Source organism: Protopterus annectens, chromosome 4.part1 (genome assembly GCF_019279795.1).
Source record: "Protopterus annectens isolate FY-2018-M chromosome 4.part1, PAN1.0, whole genome shotgun sequence".
Classification (NCBI taxonomy): domain Eukaryota; kingdom Metazoa; phylum Chordata; order Ceratodontiformes; family Protopteridae; genus Protopterus; species Protopterus annectens.
In genome coordinates this window covers 246,113,416-246,125,635 of record NC_056734.1, presented here as the reverse complement: position 1 = coordinate 246,125,635, position 12,220 = coordinate 246,113,416, and positions in this window count along the sequence as shown.

The window sequence follows — 12,220 nt, the reverse complement described above, 5'->3', positions numbered from 1 at the left end:
GTACTGACCGCATTATGTGTACCAACGGTACGTCCGGCAATTGTGCTGCTATATGCACATGGGAGGATGTAAGTGTTACAGGTGTCAAGTGACTTACAGTCAGTAACACCTGACCACTGTGTAGGTTTTATGTCTTCACCATCAAGTAACAGTAACATAGCGTACTGTTTGCACATGTAATGGTAGGATGGCGTGTGACACACCTGTGAGCCATCCCCAGCAAACATCCATCTGCACAGGTGGATCACCACTTTATGTACACACATCCATCCATACCTGATGTACATCCTACCATACTGTCAGTATGTCACCATATACAGGTGTCAATGATGGGGCTGCATTGCAACTGCATGTTGTAGTTTGGCACAGATGAGTTACATACATCAGCTACTGCACATGCATGGCAGCTGCATGCACACTACAAATTGTACATGTGTGTTGATCCTACATGCCTGTCATGTAGCCATGTTTGTATGCATTGCAATTGGTGGACATGTGTGATGACATACATAACACATGGACTGTTGTATGATATGATGGGTGTTATGGGTAACTAGTACAGAGGGAATGTGTCCTCGGTCAACACTGCTACCTCATGTACTGTTAGCATTCAACAGCCATGGACCCACTTTCCATTTGCTTGCATGTGATTGCTGTATCCACTTTTCTGCATGGAGGACAGCAAAAGCTATGCCATGTACATATGTGTTGTGTGTGTGGTCCATGCACATATCCACTGCGATTACATGTATGTCATATCCAAACATGTGTGTTCTTTGGTGTACAGCGACAGTCAACTGTCACAGCTGTGTAAGACCCAGGGCCCCTGGTATGTGTAGAGCTGACCTGGTTATATACAGTGGTATCATTGCAATGCATAACACATGATGGAACCCTGTCGGTACATGTGTAGTTTGCACAGTTGCTGTAGACCTATGTACAGTCCACTGGTCATGAGTCACACAGTGTTGTGATAATGTATGGCTGTGTATTGCTGGTCCAACGACATGGTGATGTCTGAGGGCTACATTGTAGGCTGCGGTGTGTACCTCTGTGATCTGCACCTGAGACATTTGTGATGGCTCCTGAGTGTGTACTGGTCAGTAAATGTGAGTGGCCCTAATGTACGTGGGGACAGTAACACCATACTGTGCCCTTCTGTGTTTAGAATCCATGTGCATGGAAGGCGGCCCTTTGCAACTGCTAAGTGTGTGAGCATGCGCAGTATGCCATTGTGTAGATGGACACACAGTACATTCCAAACTGTGCCCTTCCATGTTTAGAATCCGTGTGCATGCAAGACGGCCCTTTGCAACTGCTGTGTGTGAGCATGCCCAGTACACCGTTGTGTAGATGGACACACAGTACATTCCAAACTGTGCCCTTCCGTGTTTAGAATCCGTATGCATGCAAGACGGCCCTTTGCAACTGCTAAGTGTGTGAGCATGCCCAGTATGCCATTGTGTAGATGGACACACAGTACATTCCAAATGGACGTGTGATACTAAGTGTGTGGGCATGCCCAGTGACACCTTATGTCGGTGATGTGCCTCTGTGTATGGGCATGGCCACTGACATCCTGTATAGTGATGGTGGTCATCCAGGCAACAGATCTCCATTTTCAACGTCACGATGGATGCCTACATTGAACACACTGGTTGACTGTCTTGAAGGATGTACTGTCTGTGGTGCATCCCGTATCTATGTAGTGTTGTTGTAGTGCTCCGTAGATATTTAGTTGCCCCGATCACACCACTGCCATGTGTTCGTCTACTTCTACCTTGGGACAGTAATATGCTTTCAGACTGCTCACTCTCTATACAGTCCCTATCAGCATCCTTGCCTTTGTGGATGATGTCATCCACATAGAAGTATGCCTCTGGGAGTGCTGTGTTTAGTAATCTCTGTAGCGCGTTCTGTAACTACGTAATGATGTAGTGTGATAAGGTAGTTAGGTGTATGTTAGACTGCCAGCCCTGCCAAGTGTATGCCTGTGTGTGTGTGTGTGTGTGTGTGTGTGTGTTTCCAGCTGCCTGGGGACACAGTAATGCTTTTAGACGCCTCACACCACATACATTCCCTATCGGCATCTTTGCCTTTGCGGATGATGTCATCCACCTAGAAGTATGCCTCTGTGAGTGCTGTGTTCAGTAATCTCGGTAGCGCGTTCTGTAACTGCGTAATGCTGTAGTGTGATAAGGCAGTTAGGTGTATGTTCGACTCCCAGCCCTGTGAAATGTGTGTGTGTGTGTGTGTGTGTGTGTGTGTGTGTGTGTGTGTGTGTGTTTCTAGCTGCCTGGGGACAGAGTAATGCTTTTAGATGCCTCACACCACATACATTCCCTATCAGTGTCTTTGCCTTTGCGGATGATGTCATCCACCTAGAAGTAAGCCTCTGGGAGTGCTGTGTTCAGAAATCTTGGTAGCGCGTTCTGTAACTGTGTAATGCTGTAGTGTGATAAGGTAGTTAGGTGTATGTTCGACTCCCATCTCTGCCAAGTGTGTTTGTGTGTGTTTCCAGCTGTCTGGGGACACAGTAACGCTTTTAGACACCTCACACCACATACATTCCCTATCAATGTCTTTGCCTTTGCGGATGATGTCATCCACCTAGAAGTATGCCTATGGGAGGGCTGTGTTCAGTAATCTCGGTAGCGCGTTCTGTAACTGCGTAATGCTGTAGTGTGATAAGGTAGTTAGGTGTATGTTCAACTCCCAGCCCTGCCAAGTGTCTGCCTCTGTGTGTGTGTGTGTGTGTGTGTGTTTCCAGCTGCCTGGGGATAGAGTAATGCTTTTAGATGACTCACACCACATACATTCCCTATCGGCGTCTTTGCCTTTGCGGACGATGTCATCCGCCTAAAAGTATGCCTGTGGGAGTGCGGTGATGCCGGAACTTGGTAGCATGTTCTCTTACTGCATAATGCTGTAGTGTGGTACACTAGACAGGTAGATGCTCGATTCCAGGGCATGGCAGGGGTGTGTTTGTCAGTTATAGCATATGCGTTGGTATCTGTGGGTGGCTAGCTGCAGGATGTGTCCAGTTTGTTTTGTTGCTGACCTATTTAGTGTCCACAGCCCACATATTCTGCCAAGACACTGGGTTGTCAACACATACAGTCATCAATAGGTCTGGTGAGTAACTGTCAGCAGCCCTACTCTTACCCTTGCTACGGTCTGACCCGTGTGATGCAACATAACACACGTGCCTTGATAATAACAACACTACATGATGCAGGTGGCACATGTAGTTTCCTTTCCATTCCTGTCTAATGCATTGCTGTCATGTGGTTCGCTGTTGTGATATAAATGCCATATCTACATATGTGTGTACATGAATATGTGTGTATGTATATATACATATATATATCTATATATCTATATATATCTATATATATATATATATATATGTATATATATATATATATATATATATATATATATATATATATATATATATATATATATATATATATATATATATATATATAGATATATATGTCCATGTATATATGTCTACAAATAATATATGTGATATACCTAGATGTAGAGGTGGACATAGATGTGAACATATGTCTGGGGACATCAGCACTATTGACTATTTGCGCCGGATGATCTGTATGTGATAACCTGGAATCTATGTATATCTGCCATGGCATGGTGTTAATGCACATCGTCTGTGGTGTGCAGGGCCACGGGTTGTAGTTGTGTAGTCACTGGTTATTTTGTTGCTGGGAAGACCATGGGACATCGAATATGGTGATGGTAAGGCACCTGTTGCCAGTTGTGTGTGGATCTGAGCGACACTGAGCAGTGGTTAATATGTTGGAGGTTCGGTATGGGTCATATTACTATTCATTAGAAGACTATACTATGCAGATGAGGTTGACTATGGTGTATCACATTTATCACTAGGGTGTGCTGCTGGTCCCTGGAGTGTATGTGTGTAGTCAGCCAGGTGCAGGTCTCGCATATAGTTGACAGCATGGGAGGGGGGGGTCAGGCATACTGTACGTACATTGCAGAAATGTACCTCGGGACTGCTCCTGCCTTAGCAAACCTAAGCTAGGGGTGTGTCTATACCTGCCTGGTGACATTGGGAGGGATGACAGCAGTGGTGGGGTAGTCAGGATGTACAGGCTGCACAAACAGGTGTTGATCAGCACAATCAGCTGATGACATGGCCAGCCCGCACATGAACAGTACATTAATGTGAGCAAGCAGCATAGACATGTTTCATCCACACTCTACACCACCGGTGTATACCTGCAGGGACATTTCACGACACAGTCCAACCAAATGACACGGGCTGCAGCAAGCAACATATACCAACATGGCAGGAGGCTGCAGTGTAGATGTGTATGCTGCCGAACAACCCTTACTGGAGTGACATAAGACTTTATAGACCGAGGGTGACTTACCAGGGTCTACATGGGCTGGGGATGTTGGAGCACTATGGGGTGGACAGAGACCTCCTACAGCAGCTTATTGACCTGTGCCTAACACATCAAACAGGCCGAGGGGAATGCATCACAGTGGATACCATGGGATGTGTTGGCCTAGGTGTACCAGCCACAGGTACCTCACACAGCACAACTGGGGATATCATGGGTATCTCACAGGCATCTGCATCCAGAGTATTGCACCAGTTCACAGATGCCATGTCAACACATGCTAGTGAGCACGTACAGGTCCTCCACACACGTGATTAGTGGACCAGCAATATGAATCTGTTCAACCACATGGATGAGTACCCTGGGGTACTGGGTGCTATAGCCTGCACACGTAGCACCACCCGGGGAACAGGGTAGGGCCTACAGTCAGTGCAGGGGCATACCCTCCAACAGCTAGGCCCTATGCGATGGCCAGGGCATGAGATTGAATGTGTGTGCTGTCTGCCCTGGAAGCTGTGATGTGTCCGATATATGGAGTCTGACACAGCTGTAGCACACCAATGCCTATGTGGACATCCCCTACAGTCTCCTAGTGGGGGATGCTAGGTATACACTGGTGTAGTGGCTTTTAACACCCATCAGCAATGCACACACACCTGAACACTCACACCATACTGAGGCGGATGCACAGGCAAAACATATACATGTGCATGTGTTTGGGATGCTTGATTCACAGTTCTGGTATCCGGACACATCTGTTGGGGCTCTGCAGTATTCACAAGCTACATGCATACATGTTGTTATGTTATTTTCTATGCTACACAATGTTATCCTGCAGTTACAGTTGCAGCAGGAACAGCATGGGACAGGGCCACACAGCCCAACACCACTGCCAAGGCCTGTACAGGCACAGTGTGACTTGGTGAAGGAACTACCTGAGTAGGGCAAAGTCGGTGACAGCCCGTGCACAGTATGACCTGCCCTTGGCAAAGAGGCAACACAAGGCATATGCACTGACACAGTAGGTACCCACAGATTTCCCCTCTCTGACCAGCACACAGTACAATGGATGCCAAACATGACAGTACCTGTGCTTGGCCATGTATGGGAGGTGCACTGTGTGCATCCGACATAGGCAGCACTCCAGCACCGTCCTCCAGTCCGTAACACAACCAGGGTATGTCTATTGACCTAACAAGTGGCAGTTGTATTAGAATGTGTACTTAACCATTGCTCTGGTATGTATGTGAGCATACAAGTGACTGTGGTGGCCAAATGTTAGGGCAGCAGACAGTACACATCCATAGTGGCACCATGACCTCTGTAGCACATACGGGGGTCACAATGGTAGGTTGTAGTACACAGGGTGTCCTAACCCACTGCAGATTATGGGCTGACCTTCATGTGTGTCCGTACAGCCCACACATGTTCCATGCAGCTGGACAGATGTGGACCAATACAGACAAATGATATATGATGGCCTATGGATATGCCCAATGACTGACCCCAACCCCCTATGACACACACAGATGACAGCAGGCCAGGCTGTTTGATGCAGGATGTGTAATAGGATGTCCAACACCACTGTGCTGGTAATTAATGCTGGGAGCTGACATACCCTGTTATCCCTCCAACCAACAATTTAGGTAGGTCCACACACTGACATGGAGTACCCAGCAGACCTGTACAGTAGCGGCAGATGTGTACAACTGTTGGCTGTGCCCCCCATCACACCTACACATGCAAGAGTCATGTGCACCACCCACGGTGCTGTGTAGGACTGTGGTTGTGGTTGCATGTCCCCCCACGCTATACAGACATGTAGCAACTGTCAATGCCACATGACCATTAGCTACCCTGCAGACACAGCATGTCACCTGTCTGTGTAGAACGGAGGGGTCAGCAACACAGTACTAACTATCTGGACATGTGACACATGCAGTACAGTTGACCATACTTTGCATGCTCACACACATGATGGTATTGTCAGTCTACAACATGCATAACAGTCATACTGGGCATGCTCACACACTGAAACACAGGACAGCCAGGCATGCACACACCAGTGGTCCGGACATATCTGCCAGTACATTGCTATAGTGTTGGATGTCTGCGCTGTATGGTGTTTGCAGTCTACTGTCTGTACATATGCCATAGTCTATTGTTAATTCACATGAGCTATGTGCGCAGGGTACTTCTACCATCACATGTATAGGGCGGTCTTTGTTTGCGGAAAGGCCGACGCCTTTGGATACAAACCAGGTAAGGCACAGTCCAGCAGGTGGGAGCTGTTGTGTGTGGGTTTGCACAGTGTTAAGCACTGCTGACCTCTGGTCACAGCACCTTATACACGTTTACACTCCACATTTCTTTGACAGGGTACTACTGGCATACTGGTAGACAAACACGCTTACAGCCGCTCGCTCTCCGACATTTCCACTTAAATTTGTCACTCACGCTGGGTGTGTGCTATCCCTTCTGATGCGTATTACATCGGACTACATGACTACAGTATCGGGTATGTGTAACCATTTTGCGACGGCAGCCGTTCGACTGTACGGACTCAGCGGCCTGTCCAGTGATGTAATCATATTATATGCGTGTTCCTCATACGATCTGCTCCCATCTGCCTGATACATGTGAACCAATACTCTGCAATGCTGACATGTGACTTGAGTTTGTTAACGCAGCTGTCTGCCGAGTCATGCTACCGTATACCAACTGCACGTTGATCACCTTTCAGATTGCACAACGGGAGAGTGTAGGAGTGACACCTTTCCCACTTTGCATGGGACAGTCCCTCATCACACATCACATGTGACAATACCAGAACTCTCCACCAATCGGTGACACATTTCTGCAGAATCAGAGACAGGTCATGAAAAACAGGGACACTTTTACAAAAGTAGTGCTATTAACTTGACACATTGACAGAATCAGAGCATATGACATAATACACATATTCTGAAGTAACAGTTGTTTATAACTCTTACTTATTGTCATTAGTCAGTAAGTGTAATTCACCACCTTTCCTTCAACAGCCACTACATTTAGGAGGGATTAAGAAGGACACAGTTAGACTTTCAGTCAAACTCAGGGACGTACCTGACATTCAGGGACAGTTGAGTGGTATGGACAATACTCTAGCCATTGCAACTGTCCTGATTAGGGGACCTTCTCATGTTTTAGGTGTCTGTACTGGTTGCTTGTTACAGGTCTTGTATACCTGACACGTCAATATGTCATATGTAGTAGCATAAGCAACTATACTGCTGCTAGACTACGCTTTGATTTGCTCCGATATGTATATTTCTGTACTATGCATGGCTGTAAGTATGTTCTGCCCTGGTACATCTGACAGTTCTATAGAGCAGGTTCCACTTTGGCCGTTCAGACTGGTGGCGCCCCTATAGACCCTATAAGTAGAGCTATCACATGTGTTGAGGCAACACATACCCACAGCATACCTCTCAACTGTCCCTGATTTTGACACAAATTTTAACTCTGTCCCTCTTAATCCCTCCTAAAACTAGTGACATTTGGAGGAAAGGTTGTGCATTACACTTCATGAATAATGACAATAAGTAAGAGTTACAAACTTCTTTTACTTCAGAAAATGTGTATCAATTCATATGCTCTGATTCTGTCAATGTTTCCAGTTAGTAGCTCTAATATTTTAAATGTGTCCATGATTGTCCTTGTGTTTTCTTGACTTGTCCGTGATTCTGTTGAAATTTGTCCCCAATTGGTTGAGAGGGCTGACCCACAACCAGTAGTACACGGACGACCTCCATGGTTTGCATACGTTAAGGTTATTCATGTAGCATTATAATTGATAATACTGTTTCCTATTACATGTAGCTGTTACTGATACAACAAATTGATGTCTGACACCACTACACACACTATATAGCCTCCATTCCTGAACCCACAGGCCTAGACCTCACATCCAATTGGGGACAAATTTCAACAGAATCAGGGACAAGTCAAGAAAAAATCAGGGACAGTCAGGGACACTTTTAAAATATTACTGCTATTAACTTGAAACATTGACAGAATCAGAGCATATGAATTAATACACATTTTCTGAAGTAAAAGAAGTTTATAACGCTTAATTATTGTCATTATTCATGAAGTGTAATTCACCACCTTTCCTCCAAAAGTCACTAGTTTTAGGAGGGATTAAGAGGGACAGAGTTAAAATTTTAGTCAAAATCAGGGACGTCCCTGAAAATCAGGAACAGTTGAGAGGTATGCACAGGCCATGTGCCATAACTGTCATTTTGCAAGACACAACTGCCCAGACGGGTGTGTCCCTCGCAGGCGTATGGGTGTTTAACCTCTTCTAATATGCTATCATCTACCTGAGGTGGTCAGCAACTTATGCACTTTCCGTCAGTAGCAGAACTCACATACCAATGGTTGTGACTGAACACCATATCAGGAACAATGCATAACACCCTGCGGGACACATTTAGACGATTGGTTCTATTAACCAGACACATTCACAGTCACAGAACATATGTATTCATTCACGTTTGTCGAGGTACATGCCGCTTATGACTCATACATGTTGTCATCTGTCATTACCTGTATTCTGCCACCTGTTCGCCTAATATCAGTAGTTCTGGCAGTGTTTAGTTGGACTTTGTAACATTCTGGTACATAACTATGGATGTCCATGCTAATCGGGTGTGTAGATCTCTATGTATTCCCCGATGGTTTACAAACTATACGGTAGATGTGCTCTTTAGGTTTGGGAGGTGTAGGTGTATGCTTTACCCACATAGGAATATTAATGACTTCCACTGGGTGGGCTGACTACATCTCTGCAAACCAGCACCTGCACACTTAAGCCCATTAATGTATACCCATGGTCCACCTACCTGGCCCCCCTCTACAGCAGTCATGACAAATACTTACTGCGAGCACAGCTGGGGTATGAGCACACCCCTACACATTGCCCACTCTCCCCATCTCGGGACACATGTCGTACATTTTGTCAACCCATGTATTATCACACTTGCACAACCTACTGTTCCATGTACACCTACATCCTCTTCATATTAGTGTCAGCAGATTCTTTCATAACCTGAATTTTTGGGGTCCAGCAAGGGACACCGTTATCCATGTTTAAAGTGTAGACCTTGCAGAACTCTCCCACTGGTCCTTTCCTACCGGTGTTTTGGACAGTGGCAGTGTATTGATCTATATTGCCTGTCTGTATGTCTGTCCGGCCTAGCTACATATGGGGTGATGCGTTTCTTTATTGGACCTCCTAGTCACAAATGCCCGGGCTATTATTATGTTACCCCTAATTGCTGTGAAGTAACCTATTTATGTGAATGTGTATATCTACACTGACATATATAGTTTGTTTTGTGTGTATGTGTATATAACACTACCTGTTGTTTGTGTATATATATCTATCTATATATATCTGTAGTTTATCCTTGTGTGTGTATATATATATATATCTAAATATATATATATATATATATATATATATATATATATGTGTGTATGTAAATTAATATAGCTATGTGTATATATACATTTTTATCTATATATACATCTGTGTGTCCGTTAACCTATACATTTCCCGGACATGGACACTTACACATGCGTATTGGTTTTATCCCTGCTTCAACAGCATATTATTGCCTTAGTCATTCTGACACCGACACTTCACTCCGGTGAACTTGTGCTCAGTATATTGCACGTTATGCAGCGGACAGATGTCGCAAGTTTTTCATGTCTGGGGTGCCGCTGCTAACTGGGTTGTGATAGTGTCATTCGACCTATTCCTCATATGCGCAGCGTATTCCTGCTACTGTGTTTGTTTCTGTACACATTCATATTATTACTGTTGATAGGATGTGTGTTTGTGTTACTGTGACTGTACGTTGACAAATTGTTGTCTTCATGTAGTTGTGTCTTTCTGCTTTTCCTGGTTTGGGGGTGTCACAACAGACTTCCATTCCGCTCATGGGTGGCATATAGGTTTTACGTGCCGGACTGCCAGACCAGACGCACAACGTCCGACAATGATACGCCCATTCACGCATGTCTGCACGCAAATGATGCTCTATCTGGGAATTGCAGCTATGTACTAGCTGACCTCCACGGGCCGCTCCATTGCACCCGGCGCAACATACCCTATCACTCCTGTGTCCATACTCGCATATCCATGGTTTCTCCAGCACACCCGTGTTGAGTTTCCATGCATAACAGCCATTATATACCTGATATCGCAGCCATGACACACCTTTACACATTGCCCTCTCATGAGCGTTGGGGCCCTACACACATTTTTTACCACCTCATGTATTCACAGGCTCACCATCCATTCATATTTGCACATACGTGCCTTTCCTGGTGTTATGGATTACGAATGATTTGCGAGTTACAAGTGTAGGTGGTCGCAACATGTCCTACATTCCGTATGTTTACAATGTTGACGTAGCACTTCAACGATGTTATGGCCACTGTTATAGCCCTGCCTCTGGTGTGGAGAGCAGTGCTCTACCCACACTTGTGCAGCTTTATGTGACATACGATGCGAGCACTTCATAATTCCTATCTTGCTCTGGATTCCCTTCACAACCCTTAGGTTTTCTTTCGTCTTTCAGCATTCCTAACATATATATATATATATATATATATATATATATATATATATATATATATATATATATGTATATATATATATATATATATATATATATATATATATATATATATATATATATATATATATATATATATATATATATATATATATATATATATATATATATATATATATATATCTATATATATATATATATATATATATATATATATATATATATATATAGATATATCTATATATATATATATATATATATATATATATATATGTGTGTGTGTGTATATATAGATGGGTATGTAGCTATATAATTGCATATTTCTGTTATGTCTGTGGATATTTATCTATACAAACATCTATCTAACTATCTATATATATGAAAGTTACAGCTGTAGAAGACAACATACATTTGCTATGCTAATAGCTGTGTACACCCGCGCAGGCCCACTTGCATCTACTTATTCTGAGTTACATATGTTTACAGGCACGTCTTTAGGATTACATGTGCCTTATTCCTTATGAAAGTACCACTTTGATGGAATCCGGTTAACGGACCCATGTGAACGCGGTCACCTTTACATGTATAAATGTAGGCTTTACAGCACAGAGGCATTCATTACACAATTAATATGTGCTATATTCGTACTTGCACCAGGAATGCCTTTACGTTGGGTGGATGCTGTAACCACTACACTATTGGTGTTCTGGCTCATTTATATGTATACCCATGGTTCATAGCTACTCTGATATATGCCTCACCGCTTCACTTACACAGCAGGCATCCATTCTCCTGCTGGGAAAACTGCAGTACTACAATTAGGACATTCCCTCTTTCCTACTGCTCTGGACCCGTGCTGCAAGTCTACTCACTCCAAGGATATTCATAACTCCTACGCTTATAGTCCTTGCACATATGGGTGCTTGATTGTCAGGGTGTTCATGTGCTGGTCTGGGTTTAGGCTCGGCCGACTGGTGACTAGTACTGCCCTGGCACTGTTCAAAGATCAAATGTAACATATGGACATTCTACCTGTGTTTACGGATGCAGGTGTTTGGGCACCTCTGACCGCATTATTGGGTCGGTGCTACATAATTTAGGGTGAGGAGTGGTTCCACTACAAAATGCAGATTTGGAGGGGGGGGGGGTTCCCTTCCCTTCCCTTCCCTTCCCTTCCCTTCCCATTTGACTATTTCA